An 8,022-nucleotide genomic window follows, 5' to 3' on the forward strand; every position below is an offset into this window, starting at 1 on the left:
ATGAAAAACCTGAACATTTTCCGTTTTTTTTAGGCCCACTAAGGATTTGATTCATTTGAAATGAACTGAACTGAAATAGGCATTTTTTTGTTTGGACTGCACAATTGTTTCAGATGAATGTACATCTCTGTACAATACTTCTCTGGAAATATATGTGTGCTACATGTTTGCCTATCTGTAGGATTTAGTTACCTTTTGAATGGATGCTGACATGCCCTTTATCAACAAGATGTCAAAGAGCAAAATGCAAGTGAATTATATATGTCAATAATATGATAAATTAACTATGTAATTATGTATATTGCATGTCTGCCTTTATCCTAGGCATTTCATTCTTACCAAAAGCATTTTATATTTCCTTCATATTTTAGATAACTGTGCAATTATGCTGTTAGTTCCACAGTAGCTAAAATACAATTCAAAATATTCTGAAAAAGGATTACATTGGAATGCCAGTATCTTTTATGTCTCCACTGGATATCAATTTGCGTAGAATTATTCATGCTACTTTCATCTAAAGATTGATTTTAAAGGTCAGGGTTATTTTATAGAGTTATGTTTGCATCATGTGAAATTCTTCTGTTATTTTTTTTTTACTTATAAAGTCTTTAGTGCATTGTTTCTGCGGTACCAATCAAATGTCAACTATGGGAAAAATTTACCTCAGAGTGCCTACGGGTATGGGGGTCAACTGACTCTTGTGTGCAGTAGATACTGACAAATAAGGACCATGTGGCCCATGCAGTCAATCCAGTTGTCCCTGTCTACACTGCTGTAGATAAGGAAGGATATTCCCCAGTTGTTAACCACACCAGCTTGACCACCAGAAGGAGATCACTTCTTTTTACTTCTTAGCTGGGAAGCAAAGCCAAGTCAAGCTCCTGCCCATGCTGAGAAATTTGCTTCCTCCCTCCCCGCCCCATCCCCTCTAAATGATGATCTTTCCTGCTCTTTTTGGGGGCTCTGTGCAAGCAGGGGTTTTGCATTTCCTTCTGGCCCTCTGCCTTTCTGGGTAGAAGAACCCATATGTTCCCATATCTAAACCTTCATCGGCCCCCTCCTTCTATACCACTTTTTTTACCCTAACGCTCCTCGGCTTTTTACCGTGGTTCTCTGTATCTGACACTAGCACAAAACTTGGGAAGGGGCGGGAATAGGGAAGAGTTTGGGGGAAACTAATGCCAGAAATAACTACACCTTTTTTTTCGGCTGGTGTTAAGCTGTGTAATATGATCAGAACAGCCATAATGTAATTCACAATAAAAAGAGAGAGAGAGAGAAAGACTATCTATAATGCTTGTCTAGTAGTCAAGAATTTATATCTCTATAGGAGTTGAGATTTCTACTATGGCTCTTTACAAAAGCCTACACTTAAAGGTCTAGCTCAGAACCACGTCCCAGAACTTGAATCATTCTCGCTTTTATAATCATATCAAACAACTCCTAATTTTTATCCTTGGTCTCACAATTCCAAATCATTAAATATTTGAGCATGCTACACCAATACCTCTTAATCCAGATGTAACCTCAGTTTTTGAAGTCTTCACTCCTATAGAAATAACCGCCAGTTCTTATTTACTTAACCCTATTCTGTAGACGTAAACTTTTCATGAAGACTGTAATCTGTAAGCACCTGTATTTATTATAAGAATTTGTATTTACTATTTATATTTATTATTTAGCTATTAACATTGTTCTGTTACCACTTGGTACTATTTCTCTCCTTTACCTCAAACTCTAAGTTCCTACTAAGTTAGCCATGTTATTTATACCCAATCGTTGGATGTAATTGTATATTTGTTTAATTGTTCAATCTGTTTGATGTAATTTTCTGTTCCTTGTTCTGTGTAAACCGAAGTGGTATGCACTAGTGCATGAACTCCGGTATATAAAAGCCTTTAAATAAATAAATAAATAAATGTTCTCTCACCCTAGCTTGATGGGTACCATCAAGGTAGGCCGAGATAACATAGTACAAACTTTCATCTTTATGAGACTTTTCTCACTCCAAATGAGGTCAAATCTTCACTGAGGTGTACTGTGCTCTTCGTACATCTCACTCTGCATGGAAAACTGGCCCCCTAAACCCTAAACCACCACCAACACCTCACCTCGAGCTATTAGATGGCCCACCTATAGAGATATAAATAGTTAACTCCTAGAAGGACCTAAAGACAGTCTCTCTCTCTTTCTCTCTCTCATGTGAATTATCACAGAGTGCAAAAAGTTACTGCACCATGTAGTACAGTAATTCTAAAATTTCCATAAACATGCTCCTTTTTCTTAGTGCATGCGTTATTATCGCATGGTTTGTTACTGCCACCTCTGCTGGTAGACTATTCCAGGCAAAAAAGAATTTTCTCTGGGTCTCCCTCTCCAATTTCATCTCATAACCCCTTGTCCTTGAATTTTTTTTTTTTTTTTAAATTAAATATGCCACTTTTTTATATTTTATAGAGGCCTGCTAAATATTTTTACAACCATAACTTCAGGGGACTATTTTTTTTATCTGTGGTCCACGTGGATTTGTAGTGGACCGCGGGTGAATGCACAGTGTTAAAGCCAAGGGTGGTACAAGGCAATCTGCTGCCTGAGGTAAAGGATGAGCTGGCACTCCCCCTCCACCCCACGGCCAAAGCACAGCGCGGGTGAAATCACCAAGATGGCCAAGGGGAGGGGGAGGGGTGTCCTTTGGAGTCCAATGATTTGAAAGGCTGGGAAAGTGGGCAGGCAGAGGTCAGGGTTCCCAAAGGCATGGTAGATAAGAATGTTAGTGATAATATTTCTAGGAAGCTGGCAACCCTACCACCTGCTTCCCAGTCTTCCCCAGCATTTCTACCCTGGGGATGTGAGAGATTAGTGGAGGGTCGGTACATAAAGCACTCTCTCAGGGCTAGTGCAGGAGTATTTAGGCACTCATCAAACCTTACAGCCATGCACCAATCCTCCCCAGCACTCACCATGCATGCAATTAAATATTATGCATTTATAATAACAGATTTTATATGAAAAAGACATTCAAAGTACAGTTTTCAGATGTAGGAATATCACTTACAACAACATGGATATTATATTTTTATATGCACTGCTGTGGTAACAATGAGGAAACCCTGCAAAAAAGACACTTGGAACCCATATGATATTAGACCTATTGTAAAGTTCATTGGGTTTGGGCTTGGCCCTCAGAAAGCCATAAATAAACTGAACTACAATTACAATATAACTGTAAAAATCCCATACCAAAATGCCTCTAAATGCCACATGAAAATGCAACACCAATGCACTTCCTATTTAGTAAACAATCTGCTAGAGATCCCTACACAGAAACTACACAGTAGCAGAATACCTCACCTCCATCACACACCAAAACACAGACCCTCACCAAATACATAATCAAGTGAACATAAAGAATAAAGAGAAATGTGCAGACAAAAACTGTACTGATGTAGTGAATCAGTGGTAAAACAGAAATATCACCATTCCTTATAAAACAATACAATCAGGAAATATAGAAACATAGAAATGACGGCAGAAAAAGACCAATCAGCCCATCCGGTCTGCCCAGCAAGCTCCCACACCCACCCTCCCACACGTATCTGTCTCACCAACCACCAGTTTCAGGGCCCCTGTTGGTAACTGCTTGATTCAAGTTTCCTGCCATCCCCTGCCATTGATGCAGAGAGTAATGTTGGAGTTGCATCAAAGGTGAGCATAAGGCTTAATGGTTAAAGGTAGTAACTGCTGAATCAAGCAAGTTACCCCAATGCTTGTTTACTCAAACTGCACAGACCATTGCCTTGTTGGATGTTGTCTGAATGTAAATCCTGTTTTCCACATTTCCCCCTGCTGTTGAAGCAGAGAGCAACACTGTATATGCATTCAAAGTGATGTATCAGGCTTAATTGGTTTAGGGTAGTAACTGCCATAATAAGCAAGCTACCCCCACACTTATTTGTTTACACAGATTGTGATGTTCAGTCCTTGTTGGTTGTTATCTGAATGCAAATCCTCTTTTCCACATTTCCCCTTGCCGTTGAAGCAGAGAGCAATGTTGGAGTTTCATTAACCTTGCAAAGGCTTATTGAGTAAGGGTAGTAATCACCAGGTAGTAGCGTCCACTCCAGTAATCCACCCCCATGGCTCTTCTCTTCATTCCCATCCTCTAGCCTTTATGGATCCACAGTGTTTATCCCATGCCCCTTTGAAATCCTTCACACTTTTAGGCTTCACCACTTCCTTCGGAAGGGCATTCCAGGCATCCACCACCTTCTTCATGAAGAAATACTTCCTGACATTGGTTCTGAATCTTCCTCCCTGGAGCTTCAAGTTGTGACCCCTTGTTCTACTGATTTTTTTTCCAATGTAAAAGGTGTGTTGTTGACCATGGATCATTAAAACCTTTCAAGTATCTGAAAGTCCGTATCGTATCACCCCTGCTCCTCCTCTCCTCCTGGGTATACAATCTCTCGTCATAAGTCATTTTATGAAGACCATCCACCTTTTTGGTCGCCCTTCTCTGGACCACCTCCATCCTGTCCCTGTCCCTTTGGAGATACGGTCTCCAGAACTGAACACGGTACTCCAGGTGAGGCCTCACCAAGGCCCTGTACAAGGGGATATCAATTCCTTTCTCTTACTAGATATTCCTCTCTCTCTGCAGCCCAGCGTTCTTCTGGCTTTAGCTATCGCCTTGTCACATTGTTTCACCAACTTTAGATCATTAGACACTATCACCCCAAGGCCTCTCTACTGCTCCGTGCACATCAGCCCTTCACCCCCCATCAAATACAGTTCTTTCGGATTTCCACACCCCATATGCATGACTCTGCACTTCATGGCATTGAATATCAGCTGCCATATCTTCGACCACTCTTCCAGGTTTCTTAAATCCCTTCTCATTCTCTTCACTCCTTCCGGCATGTCCACTCTGTTACAAATCTTATTATCATCTGCAAAAAGACAAACTTTACCTTCTATCCCGTCCGCAATGTCGCTCACAAAGATATTGAACAAGACCGGTCCCAAAACCGATCCTTGCAACACTCCTCTTAACACCGCTCTCTCTTCAGAGTAAGTTCCATTTACCATCACATATTGTCTTCTGTCCATCAACCAGTTTGCAACCCAAGCCACCACCTTGGCACTCACTCCTAAGCTTCTCATTTTATTCACAAGCCTCCTGTGTGGGACCGTATCAAAAGCTTTGCTGAAATCCAATTAGATGACATAAAGCGCTCTTCCTCGATCTAATTCCCTAGCCACCCAATCAAAAAAGTCAATCAGATTTGTATCTGAATCCAAGCTGCCTCTGGTCCAGCAATTCTTCTGACTGTAGATAGTTTACTATTCTTTCTTTTAGCAGCGACTCCATTACTTTTCCTACCACCGAGGTGAGGCTAACCAGCCTGTAGTTTCCAGCCTCCTCTCTGCTCCCACTCTTGCTAAGCGGGACCACCACCGCTCTTCTCCAATCACTCGCTACCACTCCAGTTTCTAGGGATCTATCGAACAGGTCAAGCAGCAGACCCACCAGCACATCTCTGAGCTCCCTCAGTATCCTGGGATGAACCTCATCAGGCTCCATGGCTTTGCCACTTTTAGTTTTCCTGGTTCTTCCCGTACATTCTCTTCTGTAAACGGAGTTACATCTACTCCCCTCCCCTCCAGTTTCTTGTTAACAAGCAACGGTCCTTCTCCAGAGTCCTCTTTAGTGAACACTGAACTGAAGTATCCATAATATATCGGGCTTGGTAGTGTGTCCATCAGTGCTCGCGCATGTTCCCCAGCCCAACAATAGATGGTGCAGGCAGCTCCCTGGCCGCCTTGGAGGCTCAAACACGCCGTACAGCAGCTATGTCACAACACCAGCTACAAGAGGTACTCCTGGGGGAATTCAGTGCTACTGCGGAATACAGAGTTTGCACAGAATTCCTCCTTCCTGCAGATTTCCTCCTTCACCGGAAGACTATTCAAAACTGGAAGGACAGCGGCCATCGCGGGACAGGCAGAAAATAGCAGAAGAGACCCTGGCATGCTGCGAACGGAGCGCGTCCCGCGGCACACACTCCATTCGCGGCGAAGATGAAGGCCCGGCGTGCCGTTCGTAGCGAAAAGGGAAGGCCCCCGTGTGCCATGATCAGCACGCCCGGGCCTTCATCTTCGCCGCTGAGCGTGTGCCGTGGGACGCGCTCCGTTTGCAGCATGCTGGGGTCTCCGCTGCTATTTTCTGCTCAAGGTGAAAATGCAAGGCCCCCGTGTGCCGCAAACGGCGCGCCAGGACATCATCTTCGCCGCGAACGGCGCAGGTCCCGCGGCATGCCGGTGAGAGAGAATGTGTGTCGGGGAGGGGTGGGTGAGAGAGAGCAGGAGGGTGTGAGAGAGAGCTTGAGAGGTAAGAGAGGGTGGGTAGGGGGGTGCTTGAGTGTGGGTTTCAGAGAGAGGGAGCCTATGTGAGGGGAGGGGATGCCGGTGAGAGAGAATGTGTGTGTGTGAGAGAGGAGAGGGGGTGTGGGGGAGTGCGAGAGACCGCTTGGTAAATAAACTTTGCCAGCACTGACTTTAGCAAATGTGCCTCCACGTCCCTTGCCCTGGGTGAAAACAATTTCGTTTTTGCTTTTCAGCTAACGCTTCCATACAAGAGCAGATGTGCCAATAAAAAGGCTCGCCGCCCGGGCGTAGAACGGGTACAGTTGCCAGTTTGTTTAATATTTCTGCCATTTCTTCGTCTCTCTCCACACATTGATCCTTTTCACCTTTCAGTCTCACTATACCACTTTGAACATTTCTCCTTTCTCTGATATATCTGAAAAATGTTTTGTCACCTCCCTTTACCTCTTTGTCCATCCTTTCTTCTGCTTGACCTTTTGCTTTCTTGACTACTTTCTTCGTCTCTCTCAGTTCCACCAGATATTCTTCCTTGTGCTCCTCCCTTTGGGATCCTTTATATTTCTTGAACGCTGTTTTTTTTAGCTTTTATTTTGTCAGCCACCCCCTTTGAGAACTAGAGATGTGCATTCGTTTATCATTCGTCGTGGTTCGGGGGACGCGAACCACGAAACGGATTTTCCCTGAACTTCGGGGAAAATTCGCCGGATGAGGCACAGGAAGCTGACATGCGTTGGGGCCATGGGGCTTTTCCCCACCGCTGGCCCTATAAATGAAGCACAGAGGCGCGTGCACTTCCCTATGCAGGGCCCGGGAGGTGGAGGAAGTCGGCGGTGGCACCAGGGCCGCAAAGATGGACAGCGGCTTCCTAGCCACATGAAGAGGCGGAGTCTACGGCGGCAGCACTCCTGCCGCAAAGGGGCATCCTAGCAGCGGTTCCTGCCACAAAGAAGCTGAAGACCATGGCGGTGGCCCCTCCTGCCGCGTACAGCGGCGGTCCTGGGGGGGGGGTCCTAGGCCACAAGAAGACATGCTGCGGCGTCAAGCTGGGAGATGGTCGGGCACCTGCCGGCGCGAAGTGAGAGGCTGTTGGCGGGATGGGCTCCGCTAGCAGCATCATAGCACAGGGCAGGAGCAAGTGGGGATCACTCCCACCCTCTGAATAGATCTGAGTAAGCTGGTGGTGAATTGAGGGAGGGCTAGGAGGAATTTGTATAGGGTTTTGGTTTGTTTTTTTTTTGCAGTGGGGTGTCCTGCTTTTAAAACGAATGAAAATATATTAACTTTTCTTCTGCTTTAAAAATGAAATAATACAAAACAGGCAATTTCATAAACATTTCCCATTTTGCTTTCGGCGAATGCGCATCCTTAATAAATGTCGATTTAGGCTTGGAGATTGTCCAGTTTAGGTAAAAGTACAGTTCAGGAAATCTCGTACTGGAAAGTGACCTCTTTCACCAAACAAGGGAAGCCAGTTTGCTTGATCCGTAACGCGAGCATCCTTGCTGGCGCATGCTGCAGGCAGAAGATGCACAGAAAAAAAAACCCCAGACGCATATATTGGGCATCTGGTAACACAGCAAAAAGAGCAAGGTGATTTTAAAGACTACAACCGGGGAATTTAAATATCAAGGGGGA

This window comes from Rhinatrema bivittatum, chromosome 7 (assembly GCF_901001135.1).
Source record: "Rhinatrema bivittatum chromosome 7, aRhiBiv1.1, whole genome shotgun sequence".
In the NCBI taxonomy this organism is placed as follows: domain Eukaryota; kingdom Metazoa; phylum Chordata; class Amphibia; order Gymnophiona; family Rhinatrematidae; genus Rhinatrema; species Rhinatrema bivittatum.